Source organism: Aquarana catesbeiana, linkage group LG08 (genome assembly GCF_042186555.1).
Source record: "Aquarana catesbeiana isolate 2022-GZ linkage group LG08, ASM4218655v1, whole genome shotgun sequence".
Classification (NCBI taxonomy): domain Eukaryota; kingdom Metazoa; phylum Chordata; class Amphibia; order Anura; family Ranidae; genus Aquarana; species Aquarana catesbeiana.
In genome coordinates this window covers 135,169,606-135,185,914 of record NC_133331.1, presented here as the reverse complement: position 1 = coordinate 135,185,914, position 16,309 = coordinate 135,169,606, and the positions used below count along the sequence as shown (strand labels likewise).

The following is a 16,309-nucleotide window of genomic DNA, read 5'->3' as shown; positions in this document are numbered from 1 at the left end:
GCATAAGCCTTTACTGCCTTCGATTGGTTCACCCTTGGCTCCAACTTCTACATCTGCAGAGGGTCAAAATTCTGTAAAAAATTCTGTATCTACACCATCTATCACTGAGGTGGCTACTCCTCCTTCTTCGAGTAGTGACAATGTACTCACATCCTCAGCCTCTGACACACATATCATTCATTCCAATAAATCTAGCCTCCTATTAGGAGATTTCCAGAGCGGCGAAATAGCCTCACACTCGGAGGCCCTTACTTTTTCTTTTTTAGAGAAAGGCCTACATCACAAACAACGCCAAAAAAGAAAACACATAGACGAGGATGCAGAGGAGGACGTAACAAACCCAAAATCCCACACAAAACTACAGAAACGATAAAGCTGTTTAACCTATCTTCACATATATTATCTTCAGATGAAATTTCCCTACTCAGTAAAGGGCTCACCTTTTCACCCACTATACCACCCAATTCCTTTCTTCTGTTCAAAGACCTCAATAAATTTATCAGGAACCTCACCCTTAAAAGATATTTTAATATTCAATCCACTAAGAACAGACACGTTGAGAGCACCTCCAATATGACTTCACCTGCAGTCACTTCTGGTGAGAATACTTGTGAGACATCCGATAGCTCCATCAGTATCTATGATTCGGACTTAGGATTAGACCCTTTGGCCATTGATATAGATCTAGAATTACTTACTCAACATCCTGATCATTCACCTCCAGTCAAACATACCAGTTTTAAACCAAAATCAGTATTTTATCCCACGAGATCCAAGGGACCCTATGTTGAGACTTTTTATAGAGTAGTATATTCTGAGTTACAGAAATTGTGTGAACACACAGACAACACACATAAATATCGTCCCCACAATCTCACCCCTGGAGAAAAGGCTGCACTCCACTCTCTTTCCAACAACCCTGAGATTATCATCAAATCAGCGGACAAGGGGGGTGGAATTGTGATTATAGACCGAACATCCTACATCATGGAAGTATCCAGACTATTGTCGGATCGCATAACATATAAGAAACTCTCTTCCGACCCTTTGCCCCAGTTCAAAGTTGAAGCAGAAACTTTGATCAATTCTGCATTATTAGATGGTGTTATTACTAAACATGAAGCCTCCTTCCTAAAAAAAGAATTTTATAACACACCTTATTTTTATTATCTACCTAAGATACATAAAAATTCCTCTCACCCCCTGGTAGACCTATCGTAGCCTCGATGGATAGTATAACCAGTGGTTTCTCCCAATATGTAGATTCATTTCTACAGCCCCTGGCACAGAATCTTCCATCATATATTCGAGACTCTATACATCTCATGGAACTGTTGGCACTTTACAGATGGCAAGACAGCTATTCTTGGCTTTCTTTGGATGTAAATTCTCTGTATACGTCCATCCCTCACCAGACAAGCCTAATGGCGGTACAACATTTTCTTTCCCTAGATCCCTGTATTAATGGCAAACAGGCCGTTTTTATCTCTGAAGCCACTTTATTTTGTTTAAGTCATAATTATTTCCATTTTAATGATGACTTCTACCTACAGACCCATGGTACAGCTATGGGCACTAATTTTGCCCCCTCCTATGCTAACCTGACCATGGGTCTGTGGGAGGACAAACACATATGGAACAATAACCCTTTTGCCCGACATATTATCTTCTTCGGCAGATTTATAGATGACATTATTGTCATATGGGATGGCCCATCATCCTCTATAGAGAGTTTCGTTTCCCACTGTAATGCTAATGATCTCGATCTATCATTTACATCTGAACATAGCAAGGAGAGCCTTCCTTTTCTGGATCTAGAATTATTTCACGATCATAACTCCATTTTTTCTCGTAATTACACTAAACCAACATCGGGAAACTCTTATCTACATTATAACAGTTGTCATCACCCACAGTGGATAAATAACATACCTAAGGGCCAATATTGTAGATTAAGGCAAAACTGCACTAGGGATTCCGATTATATTACTCAGAGCATCCATCTCAAAAAGAAATTTCTTGAAAAGGGGTTTCATGAAAAATTGGTTGACCAAGCGCATGCCACTTATCTCTCTGGAAAAAAACCCAAAACTTCAAAACAGATTGATCATGGCACTGTTCGCTTTATCACCAGATATCATAACAAGCACAGAAGAATGGAATCTATACTCCAAAAACATTGGAATATCCTTAAACAGGATCCATTTCTCAACAATGACCTCGGCGACAAACCAAAGGTAACCTACAGAAGGGCCCCAACACTAAAAAACAAACTAGCACCTAGCAGATTCAAAACTATCAAACCAGATAGCACTCTTTGCCTCATTCCGCTCACTGGCATGTATAGATGTAATAAAGCCTTATGTAAGACCTGCGCTTTTGTAAGACATGGCCAACGCAGTTTCCAACACAAGGATAAAACATACCAATTGGAAGGCTTTTATAACTGCTCAACAGATTACGTTGTGTACTGTCTTACATGTCCTTGTAAATTATTGTATGTTGGACGCACCATTTGTCCTCTGCGACAACGATTCGGCAAACATCGCCGTTTTATAGAAAAAGGCTGTGACGAACACAGCGTCCCCAGACATTTTCTTGAACATCACCACCAATCCACTGCCGGTCTACAGGTATGGGTAATTGAGTCCATTCCACGCAAATTATCCGAGGCCGAGCGTTTTTCTAAACTATGTGAGCGTGAAACTTTTTGGATTTTTATTTTGGACACTTTAGCACCCAATGGGTTAAATGAGGAATTAGAGGTTAACACCATTATATAGAACGTATCTATTGATCCATTTTACTCCTTTTTAAATTCATTTTATCATATTACAGGAATTACTTAGGGTGTCCTGTCTGTGTTTTTTTTCTTCTACACTCTAGGTTTTATGTATTATTATATTACATATAATTTTCTATATATTTCTTATTTTTATATAATTAATTTATTATGTTTAATTTTATTTTATTATTTTTTTATTTTTTATTTTTTTATATTTATTGCTGTAATACTATACTTATTGTACATAGCTCATATCCCCCCCCCCCCTTTTTTCCCTCTTATACTTTTTTATTGGTATCATTTCATAAACTTATTGAGGCTTCCCCCTCATTATAAAAACCTCAGTCCATATTAATATATATATTCTTCTATATGTATATATATATATATATATATATATATATATATATATATATATATATATATATATATATATATATATATATATATATATATATATATAAAAATATAATTTCTTCCATTTTTTCCATTTTTGTGTATTTTTTACATTTTTTCTGAATTTTGTGTGTTTTTTGTAATATATATATATTTTTTCCTAATATTACAGATAATATATTGGTTTTTATTTTATATAGATGTACATATTTTTATATTTTTATATAACATGAATTACTGTACAGAATTCCCATGCCCATCATTTAAATTTTATTCCTGTATTCATTTTTCTTTTTTCTGTATTATTTTTGATCACTATTCATGCATCGTATAATTATCCATTTACTACCAATTTTCTCAACTTTATATTTTCATGTCTTCGGATAAACTCTATCTGCATTATTAATTTATATACTATCACTTTTATATTAATTTGTAATCCATAGAGAATTTATTCCCATCATTGTCATTCATTCCCCGGATACTGTTCCCTCCCCCTTCGGTTTGATTGGTCCAGATCGGTATTTGCTTCCCACACTTAGCTATTTAAGCTTCCTGGTTTGCTGTCCCCAATACACTTGATAAAGGAGCGTGCATGCCCGTTACGAGCTTCGCGCATGCTCAGAAACGCGTAGTGGACCCCAGCGAACCTTAACCACCCGAGTGACGTCATTGCCCATGTGACCTGTTGGAACGCGGAAGTGACTCCCTCACTACACCGCACACACAGCCGGCGCTTCCGAGCGGAGGTCCGCGGCCGTCCGCTCGGCATCCATCCAGCCCTACACTATTGTGATTTTTTGACGAACATCGGGATAAATTCTTTATGGAAGTTGCCTTTCGTCAGCCTTAATGTAAGTGTTTACATATGCTTTTATCACTTGAATAAATCATTGATACTTAAGAGGCGCTTTCTCTTTGGATCTTTTATGTTCTGGTAAGTGACAGTATTTACTGTGGTGGAGGCACTTTTCACCCGCTATTTTTTTGGATCACCAGTGTTGTACTACTACAGAAAAGTCACCCGTATATTTGCATGGACTTGTTATATATTTGAATGCATGTTACGATTCACGATTGATTTTGTATGATCACTTTAATCACTTATGGACTTTTGTTGATTCAGTCACATGATTTGTTTTTATAGAGCCTAATATCCTATACTTCATTTAGGTGATAGCGTTAATTTATTTATATGTTAGCATTTATTCATTATTGATGTCACATCTATTTATTTTAGCATTCATTGATATCCAATTTTTATTGGCACAATACTTATTTTTATTCACTTCAATTAAGTTTTCACTCATTGTAGCATACTCTTTGTTCACTTTTGTGAGGATATGGAATATATACCTCATATTATTATATAGTTAGTGCAGCTCCTTTTTTTGTCATATAGATGAAAAAATAGATCATGGAGTGCATATAGCAGCCATTACTAATGATGCAAATAGTTACAAGTAGATGCTAAATTAAATTTATCCTTCACCCGATGCATTTTGGATTCTACTAGAGATACTCCTTCCTCAGGGGTAGATAGGATATAGAAACTCTATAAAATAAGTACAAATAGTCAATACCTAAACATGTCATTAACAAATAGAATTGTAATACATAAATCTATTATTACAATTTCAGCAATCAGATGCTTATAGCACACTCCATAAAATTAAAAACAGCATCAAAAAGCACAACATGGCCACGGGAAACCGCCATAACCCTACAGAGACCCAGCATAGAAACAATGAAAAGCCCAAAAATCATCAGAGGGCTTTCTATCTGTGGGACATAGGAAAGGACCAGCTGAGGCCCATAGGAAGAGTACTATAGTAAAGATAAAATAGAGAGAGATACATATGTATCATAGAATATATATATATATGATGTAATGTGCATGTAATGGCCTATTGCATACTTCATTCATGGCCTCATACACATACCTGGGTATATGCTCGAAAGCAGAATAGTAATAAGATGTCCTTCTGATTTAAGTGTAGAGGAGGCACTGCAGCGTCAGAATGTATATTGTTCAGGTCACTTTTGTCACTATAATGCTAGTATAGCAAACTACATTTCAGGTAGTATTATATTTGGTCCCGGCTCCACTAATGTGGTGATAAATGCACCACACAATATTCAGAGCATACAGACAAAAAACAGCTACGCACAGCTTGATTAGAACTCAAGGTGTGCAACTTTTCCTAGTTGATATTAAGTAGCATGAGGAGCTGCGGACGGAGAATGCAAATCACTTCAGAGATGCCTCAAAGTCCGCAGACAAACCCCCATGTATCGCATATAGCCAGCCAACTCAAAATTAGGCCTCCAATGACAAAGGAATACCTCCCCTTGTGCATAAAAACCAGATTCACTTTTACCTTGAATCTATAGATGTTCGGCGTGTGTCTCTCTCTCTGGTCTCATGTGAACAGGTTGCATTTCCTGTCCACAATCACTGACCCCATTTAAATATTGTCCACTGCCTGTGCTGACGCCCCAGCAATCAACATCAGCTGGGTGCCACCGGCACGGCCGACATTCATCCATCTCAGCCCCCTGAGAGGCACGTGCGCGTCCCCGCCACGCCATGCACGCGAGTGACTTCACTATGCATGCGCGATGGAGCGGAGGCCCACCCGCGCTCCCCCACTGACATGGCCATTAATCCCCTGCTGTGAAAAACACCTCAGAGGAAAACAGAGACAGGTGGAGATGGTCATTGGCTGATAGGATTCAGCCGATCCGTCTATTCCCATAATGCCACAGATAACTGGGCATTGGCTGTGTCGGGCAGTCCAATCAGTATCAAGAACACATGCACTATGGGAAACGTAGTTGTTGATACAGCAAAACAAGATGTCAGAACTACTGACATCTTGTGGGCTGATTCCATATGACATCCTACAATCCTAAAAGAGGAAAGGAAGCCAGTGCACTGAATAGTGAGCTGGGTCTAGGGCACGATATTAGGTCCCAAGGCCAAATGTGCTTAAATGCAAAATAGTCAGGAAATAAGAACATACAGGTCAATACATTGGAGAATTTGTTGAGATAATATTCACAATAAAGATTCTTACAACATAGCGATTGGGAACATAGAGATCCATTCATAATGAGAACAGAAAGTAGAGCAAAGAGACCATGTATTAAGCAAAAGGGAGAGGAGGTGGCACATGCAAGGAAAGCAACCACAAGAAAGGAAGAAACCTCCAGACTAAATGGAGACCTCCTACCTTTCCATGGTTCCCGAGGCGAACCCCTTCAAAAAGGGTTTATAACAAACAGTAGAGTTCAAACCTGGAGGTTGTGTCGCCCTTAGGACATATATCCATCTAAGCTCAAGTTGTAAAAGGGACTTATTCCAGTCCCCCCCTTTAGAGCCGGATGGACCCTATCCAAGATCAGTAATTTGATTTTTGGGCAGTTTCCATTGTGGACAATACTTGTATGTCGGCCTAATGGCAGATCAGGATTACAAGTCTGCATACTCCTAATTTTTCTATATGCTCTCTGCCAAAACTGGAGCTAGGTCTTTCAGATATAAAAGCCTGCAAATTAATTATTAGAAGCTTTTATCAAAAGCAAAGTGTGGATACTGACCCTTCCACTAATGAAGCAAGAGCACTAGACCAACTTGTATCACTCTTGGAGGAAAGTGATCAGTCCGATCTCATTGATCGAATTGATCTAAACAAACTCCTGGCTTCCACAGATGTGCACTCTTGATAAAGAGGTTCCGATGTGTTCCCAACTAAGAAAAAAAATCAGACAAGTTTCCAGCTCCTAGTCTGAATGCCAATGTTGCTGCCTTTTTGAAATTAGTCAATAACGATTTAGGTGGTGTACGTACACGGTCTCCATTCGCTGTGAACTTAAGCAATGCTGAATTACAAGCCCTTAAACAACTGTGCAGTAACAAAGCTATCACCATCAAGCCAGCGGACAAAGGGGGCAACATTGTCTTTTTTATTGCTATGTGCAATCGAATTTAAAAAAACCAGGATTGGTTTGTTATAAATCTTTTTTGGAGGGCTTTGCCTCGGGAGGCATGGAAATGTAGGAGGTCTCCATTTATTCTGGAGGTTTCTTCCTTTCTTTTCATTGCTTTCCTTGCATGCGCCACCTCCTCTCCCTTTGGCTTAATACATGGTTCTTTTCGCTCTACTTTCTGCTCTCATTATGAATGGATCTCTGTGTTCCCAATCGCTATGTTGTAAGAATCTTTGTTGTGAATATGTATGTATGATGAATGTAGGATGTCATATGGAATCAGCCCACTAAATATCAGTAGTTCTGAAAACCAGTTTCACTGTATCAACAACTACGTTTCCCATACTGCATGTGGGCTTGATACTGATTGGACTACCTGACACGGCCAATGCCCAGTTATCTGTGGCATTATAGGGATAGACGGATCGGCTGAATCCTATCAGCCCATGACCATCTCCACCTGTCTCTGTTTTCCTCTGAGGTGTTTTTCACAGCAGGGGATTAATGGCCATGTCGGTGGGGGAGCGCGGGTGGGCCTCCGTCGCGTCGCGCATGCATAGTGAAGTCACTCGCGTGCATGGCGTGGCGTGGCGGGGACGCGCACATGCCTCTCAGGGGGCTGAGATGGATGAATGTCGGCCGTGCCGGTGGCACCCAGCTGATGTTGATTGCTGGGGCGTCAGCACAGGCAGTGGACAATATTTAAATGGGGTCAGTGATTGTGGACAGGAAATGCAACCTGTTCACATGAGACCAGAGAGAGAGACAACGCCGAACATCTATAGATTCAAGGTAAAAGTGAATCTGGGTTTTTATGCACAAGGGGAGGGATTCCTTTGTCATTGGAGGCCTAATTTTGAGTTGGCTGGCTATATGCGATACATGGGGGTTTGTCTGCGGACTTTGAGGCATTTCTGAAGTGATTTGCATTCTCCGTCCGCAGCTCCTCATGCTACTTAATATCAACTAGGAAAAGTTGCACACCTTGAGTTCTAATCAAGCTGTGCGTAGCTGTTTTTTGTCTGTATGCTCTGAATATTGTGTGGTGCATTTATCACCACATTAGTGGAGCCGGGACCAAATATAATACTACCTGAAATGTAGTTTGCTATACTAGCATTATAGTGACAAAAGTGATCTGAACAATATACATTCTGACGCTGCAGTGCCTCCTCTACACTTAAATTAGAAGGACATCTGATTCCTATTCTGCTTTCGAGCATATACCCAGGTATGTGTACGAGGCCATGAATGAAGTATGCAATAGGCCATTACATGCACATTACATCATATATATATATATATATTCTATGATACATATGTGTCTCTCTCTATTTTATATTTACTATAGGACTCTTTCTATGGGCCTCAGCTGGTCCTTTCCTATATCCCACAGATAGAAAGCCCCGCTTTTCATTGTTTCTATGCTGGGTCTCTGTAGGGTGATGGAGGTTTCCTGTGGCCATGTTGTGCTTTTTGATGCTGTTTTTAATTCTATGGAGTGCGCTATAAGCATCTGATTGCTGCAATTGTAAGGGTTGTATGTAATAGATTTATGTATTACAATTCTATATGTTAATGACATGTATAGGCATTGACTGTTTGTACTAATTTTATAGAGTTTCTATATCCTATCTACCCCTGAGGAAGGAGTATCTCTAGTAGACTCCAAAACACGTTGTGTGAAGGATAAATTTAATTTAGCATCTACTTGTAACTATTTGCATCATCAGTAATGGCTGCTATGTACACTCCATGATCTATGTTTTTATCTATGTATTTTCAATAAAATATGTGACCATTTTTTCTATTTCATTGATCTATGACATTTATCTAAGTGCCGTTAAAGTCCTACCCCAAGGGGAACCCCTCTTTCTCTATCTATATATTTGGATGTTGGCACCGTGAAATAATCACTGTTACTTTTTCATGGTCAATTAAAGAGGGCAAATCTTCCGGAGGTCAAGTTGTTAATAGACACCAAGCAAAACAGGCGGCAGTGTGAATTTCTTATAAATAAAAACACAGGGAAAAAGTATAATAATATACTGCTGCTCACTGCGAGAATACTTGGTGTGAATGATATAAAACGTTGACTTAGAAAAGCAACATTGATATTTGCGGACTAGATCTTTACAATTACAATTGGGTAAAAACATGATTTTTATCCTAGCGGAAAACTATTATATTTTTATCACTCAAACACTATAAAATTTTCAGTTATCAACAGTTCAAGAGTAAAAAGCGTGTTGTCAATTTTATCTCTTGTTTTGGAAAAAGCGCATAGAAAAAGAATACTGTGCTACTCTAGGAATACGAGTAATTTTCAGGTTATACACACAACTTTTTTTTTTGCTTGATTGGGAGTATAAATATCCCCGATACAGCACATAGTCTTCTACCTTCACCCACAAGTAAAGACCCGTACACACGATACAAAAATCAGATGGAAAAATTCGTAAGACGAGCTGTCTGCGGATTTTACGATCGTAAGTACGGTGCTTTCGACAGCCGATTTCTGTTTTTCTGCAGACAAAATGTGGATGTGCAGGCTATAAAATTTTTGTCGGATGTAAACTCAACATCCAATTTTCGGATGTTCAGTACAGAAATCGTCACACATAAGTCGAAAGTACAAACACGCATGATCGGAATCAAGGAACGACTGGGAAGAGTTCGGTCTTGTAAACTACTGTTCGTAATCTAGAATTAACATTCGTGACGCGGCAATTGATGAAATGTCAAAATGCAGCACACATTCTCATCTTCTTTAATGGGATAATAATGAAGATGCTTTGCTGGTAATACTGATGGAGTTATGCCAAACATATTTTAAAAGGCATTTGTTTTATAGTGATATAAATCATATTAATATTATGGTTGTTGTTTAAATTTTTGGGGAAGTTACCACAACACCATTATCCCTGAGTTTTTAAGATCAAAGATACAACTATGTTGGTGTCCCTTGTTAATTTTCCATTGTGTTGTTTTTAATGTAACTGCCTACTCCCAAACTGTCATTTGAAGAAAAACACATAGCCAGGTATTATTCCACACAATTTTTTTATTGTGCAGGTAAAAAAAAAAAAACAGAAATAAAATTAGAGATGCTATCTGCCATCCAAATAAAAATAACTTAACATAAATGTGCGAGTCAATGCTCACCAAACTTCTACTAACATGAAATTAGCAGAAGGGGCCCAAAGGGTGGCGCTCAAGAAATGAACCTCCTCTTTATACTCTCGTAGTACGTCACTACGTTCGTGTTTGTCGAACGACAATTTGCAGATAGTATGCTAGACAAAATCCTGCACACACGCTTTTGCCAAAAATCAGACGCTCAGTCGTACAACAATCGAACCGTGTGTACAAGGCTTAACACAAGTAATTGATACAGGAGGACCTTAACCGCTTGCGGACCAGCCGCCGCAAATGTGCGTGAAATCACGTTATTGTACGTGATCTCGCGAGGTGTGTATAGCAGGCGCCCGCGTGCCCGTCGCAAGCTCCGCGAGTCAGACCGTGGGGAAATGCTGATGTAAACAAGCATTTCCCCATTCTGCCTAGTGACAGGACACTGATCACAGCTTCCTGTAATCGGGAGCAGTGATAAGTGTCATGTTACACATAGCCCATCCCCCCTACAATTAGAACACATCCCTAGGACACACTTAACCCCTGCAGCGCCACCTGTGTGTTGACCCCTTCACTGCCAGTCACATTTACACAGTAATCAATGCATTTTTAATCACACTGCTCGCTGTATAAATGTGAATGGTCCCAAAATAGCACCAAAAGTGTCCGATGTGTCCGCCATAATGTCGCAGTCATGATAAAAATTGCTGATCGCCGCCATTACTAGTAAAAAAAAAATTATTAATAAAAATGCCATAAAACTATCCCCTATTTTGTAGATGCTATAACTTTTGCGCAAACTAATCAATAAACGCTTATTGCGATTTTTTTTTTTTTTTTTGCTAAAAGTATGTAGATGAATACATATCGGCCTAAACTGAGAAAAAAAATGTTTTTTTATATATTTTTTTTATTTTATTTATTATAGCAAAAAGTAAAAAATAATGCGTTTTTTTCAAACTTGTCGCTCTTTTTTTGTTTATAGAGCAAAAAATAAAAACCGCAGAGGTGATCAAATACCACCAAAAGAAAGCTCTATTTGTGGGGAAAACACGACATCAATTTTGTTTGGGAGCCACGTCGCACGATTGTGCAATTGTCAGTTAAAGCGACACAGTGCCGAATCGCAAAAAGTGCTCTGGTCAGGAAGGGGGTAAATCCCCCCGTGTTTTTGTTTTTAATTCCATATTTTATTTTTAAAAAATGTATACAAACAAACTGACATAGTATAATTACGTGCATTCCATAAAGTATAGCATACCCCAGTTCAATTGTGTTTTCAGTAAATATACAGAATCTTAAAAATCTCCTCTCCTCTTCCTTTCTCTGTTGGGGTCCCTTATGCCGCGTACACACGGTCGGACTTTTCGTCTACAAAAGTCCGACGGACTAAAGCTGGCTGGTAATCCGTTCGTGTGTGGGCTTCTCCGGACTTTCAGCAGACTTTTTCAGCCTCAAATCCGACGGACTTTAGATTTGAAACATGCTTCAAATCTTTACGTCGTAACTACGACGGACCCGAAATCCGCTCGTCTGTGTGCTAGTCCGACGGACAAAAACCCATGCTAGGGCAGCTATTGGCTACTGGCTATGAACTTCCTTATTTTAGTCCGGTGTACGTCATCACGTACGAATCCGTCGGACTTTTGTGTGGTCGTGTGTAGGCAAGTCCGTTCGTTAGAAAGTCTGCTGCAAGTCCGCCGAAAGTCTGTCGGACAGGCTGTCGGACTTTTGTAGACGAAAAGTCCGACCGTGTGTACGCGGCATTAGGGTTCTGTTCTTGGACCTCTCCTATTTTCAATCTACACTGCCTCCCTGGGTCAACTGATAGCCTCCCATGGCTTCCAATACCACCTCTACGCTGACGACACCCAAATCTATTTCTCTACCCCTCAGCTCACTCCCTCTGTCTCCTCACGTATCAGTAATTTACTATCAGATATATCAGTCTGGATGTCACACCACTTCCTTAAACTCAATCTAGCCAAAACCGAACTTATAATTTTTCCTCCTCCATATGCCTCTTCCCCTGATCTCTCTGTCAAAATCGATGGCACAACTATGACCCCATCCCCACATGCCAAGGTTCTAGGTGTAGTCCTAGACTCTGAACTCTCCTTCAAGCAACACATCCAATCACTGTCCAAATCCTGCCGCCTCAACCTCCGCAACATCTCCAAAATACGCCCCTTTCTAACCAATGACACAACAAAGCTCTTAATTCACTTGCTGGTCATCTCTCGCCTCGACTACTGCAACTCCCTTCTCATTGGCTTACCTCTACATAGTCTATCACCTCTTCAATCTATCATGAATGCCGCTGCCAGACTCATCCACCTTACCAATCGCTCTGTGTCTGCCACTCCTCTCTGTCAATCCCTCCACTGGCTTCCGCTCGGCCAAAGAATTAAATTAAAAATCCTAACAACTACGTACAAAGCCATCCACAATTTCGCCCCCAGCTACATCACTAGCTTAGTCTCTAAATACCAACCCACTCGCTCTCTTCGTTCCTCTCAAGACCTCCTGCGCTCTAGCTCCCTTGTCACCTCCTCCCATGCTCGCCTCCAGGACTTTTCCAAAGCCTCTCCAATCCTATGGAATGCCCTACCCCAATCTGTCCGCTTATCTCCTACTTTATTAGCTTTCAGAAGATCCATGAAAACCCTTCTCTTCAGAGAAGCCTATCCTACCCACCCCTAACAACTGTATTTTTTTTTTTTTCCATCAGCTCATCCCCCACAGTTATTACCTTTTATTTCCACTTGACCCTCCCTTCTAGATCTCTAATGAGCAGGGCCCTCTGATCCCTCCTGTATTGATATGTATTGTGAGTGTACTGTCAGCCCCATGTTGTAAAGCGCTGCGCAAACTGTTGGCGCTATATAAATCCTGTATAATAATAATAATAATTCTGCTTTAACCACTTAAGGACCGCCCACCGCATATATACTGCAGCAGGGCGGCCATATTGCATGAAACAATGTACCTGCACGTCGTTTCGTGAAAGAGACACTGTGGGCACGCCCATGTGCTGGCTGCACAGCGGAGAAGCCGATGCGATTTCCACCGGCCATCCATAATCGCTCCTCAGAGAGGCAGAACGGGGATCTGCCAATGTAAACAAAGCAGATCCCTGTTCTGACATGAGAGTACAGTGAGATCGTCTGTTCCTAGTAATCAGAAACAGCGAGTAATGCCAGTCAGTCTACTCCCCCCACAGTTAGAAACACCTCCCTAGGACACATTTAACCCCTTGATCGACCCCTTCCCTGCCAGTGTCATTTATACAGTGATCAGTGGATATTTATAGCTTTGATCACTGTAATAATGTCAATGGTCCCAAAAAAGTGTCAAATGTGTCCGATCTGTCCGCTGCAATGTCGCAGTCCTGCTAAAAATCACTGATCGCCGCCATTACGAGTAAAAAAAAAATATATATAATAAAAATGTCATAAATCTATCTCCTGTTTTGTAGACGCTATAACTTTTGCACAAAACAATCAATATACGCTTATTGCGCTTTCTTTTTTACTAAAAGTATGTAAAATACATATTGGCCTAAACTGATGAATAAATTCATTGTTTTAAATTTTTTATTGAAAAAAGTTAAAAAATATTTTTTTTCAAAATTGTTGGTCTTTTTTTGTTTATAGCGCAAAAAATAAAAACTGCAGAGGTGATCAAATACCACCAAAAGAAAGCTCTATTTGTGGGAAAAAAAGGACATAAATTTTGTTTGGGTACAATGTTGCACGACCACGCAATTGTCAGTTAAATTGATGCAGTGCTCATATAGCAAAAAATGGCCTGGCCAGTGCTCTGCACCCCAAGCCCACCCTTTTTTGAAGCCTATTAGAGCCTTTGGCTCTAATCATGTGCTTAAAAAAAAAAAAAACCCTCCATTGGAATCCATGCATTCGGCGCCCCGCATGTTAGGTGATTAGGGGGCCGGGCGCATGGATGAGGGGGGGCGCCCATGCGCCCCTAATGGACAGGTCGCCACAGATTAAAAGTGAAAATAAAAGAAAATCCCAAATTTTAGGTTTTCCCCAAAAAAGTAATAGAAGGAAAATGTTCCAATGGGGACACTAGTTCTGGTGACCTGGGGGTCCCCAAGGAAATCCTTTAATTTGCCAGTGTTAATTTAGTCTACTAAAACGTCTAAAACATTTTAGTCGACTAAATGAATACTATTTTAGTTGACTAAAATATGACTAAAACTAAAATGGCATTTTAGTCAAAAGACTAAAATGGAACTAAAACTTAAATGCCATTTTAGTCAAAAGACTTATGCCCTGTACACACGGTCGGACATTGATCGGACATTCCGACGACAATATCCATGGATTTTTTCCGACGGATGTTGGCTCAAACTTGTCTTGCATACACACGGTCACACAAAGTTGTCGGAAAGTCCAATCGTTCTGAACATGGTGACGTCAAACACGCACATCGGGACTATAAACAGGGGCAGTAGCCAACAGCTTTCGTTTCTTAATTTATTCTGAGCATGCGTGGCACTTTGTGTGTCGGATTTGTGTACACACGATCAGAATTTCCGAACAACGGATTTTGTTGTCGGAAAATTGTATAGCAAGCTCTCAAACGTCATGTGTCGGAAATTCCTATGGAAAATGTATGATGGAGCCCACACACGGTCGGAATTTCTGACAACAAGGTCCTATCACACATTTTCCATCGGAAAATCCTATCGTGTGTACAGGGCATAAGACTAAAACTAAATGGAAATTTGACTTCAAAATGAACACTGGTCTGTAGTGCATGTTCATACCTCAATGCCTTAAATAATAACATTAGATTTTTCACTCCAGCAGTATATAATGAGTTTGGAAATTGTAGAGAATTGTTAACTAATGCATTACAATTTAATTACACCCATTAGATTTTAGATGATTAAAATGAGTTTTAGTCGACTAAAATGTACTGAAGATTTTAGTCGACTAAAACGTAGGACGTTTTAGCTGACTAAAATGTACTGGAGATTTAGTCAACTAAATACGACTAAAACTAAAACAACTGCAGAAGAAAAAATGGAACTAAAATTAAAATGCCATTTTAGTCCTAAGACTAAAACCAAATTCGAAATTTGCTGCCAAAATTAACACTGTAATTTGCAGGTATTTCCTCTCACTTCCTGTTTGGCTATGGGACAGGAAATAAAGAAAAAAATCTCTGAAATCTCTGCAATAGGAGACAGATGGGGAAAAAAAGAATTGACAGGGGTTATAACCCTCTCTTACTCTATCCAAAATGAAAAAAAGTTTTGCCCATAGTTCTACTTTAATTGGCATGAAGAAGGTGGCAGAAGGAACCAGGAAGGCAAAATATAAATCGGATTAAACTTCAATTTAGCAATAACAATGGTATTTGTGTTAAGCAAACACATATATGACCTAAATAACTGTCACCACTGAATTTTTACTCACCGTTATATCTGCAGCACAGCTCCACAATAGATTCAGGAAGCTTGTGTGTCCTGCTATGGTAATGTAATGTAGGCAAATGACAAACTGGGAGATTTTGTAAATTCTTTTAAGCCTAACTGGCAGGAAATTACTTTACTGTTGCCAAAATATTTAATAGAAACATAAGTTCCATGTGACTGGAAACAGTTTTCCCATGTATAATTATCTGTTTGGTTCGTTAATCGTTTTCTACAGAGTCTTAATGTACAAAGAATAGTCTCTGTATGTGACAACAGATTCATAATTTCTTTCTAAAGTTGTGACATGAACAAATCTCCCTTTTCTCTCGTGCTTACTTCTTGTTTCCTAGGCAGCAACTGACTGTTCTATTTAGTGGGAGGTGTTTCATTTTCTAAGCTCTTTTTTTAGCTGTTCTCCTCAAAACTATAAGTGCCCAAAATGAAGCACTGAATATTCATCATAAAATAGTGCTGGTATTCTTCAGCAAGAAAAACACACATTCTGGGAAAAAGTTCAGATATCACTTGTAGTACAAAGTATGTTAAATTCA

General features: G+C 39.4%; 1 long non-coding RNA gene across 1 annotated transcript in view; it reads right to left on the bottom strand.

Annotated features, from left to right (window-relative positions):
* LOC141105303 (uncharacterized) overlaps window positions 1-15,867 on the bottom strand; it is a 142,217-nt gene extending 126,350 nt beyond the window's left edge. The window contains exon 1 of the long non-coding RNA XR_012235559.1: window positions 15,760-15,867. This is a non-coding gene — a long non-coding RNA (uncharacterized lncRNA). The remainder of the gene's footprint in view (window positions 1-15,759) is intronic.
* Window positions 15,868-16,309: the final 442 nt, after the last annotated feature.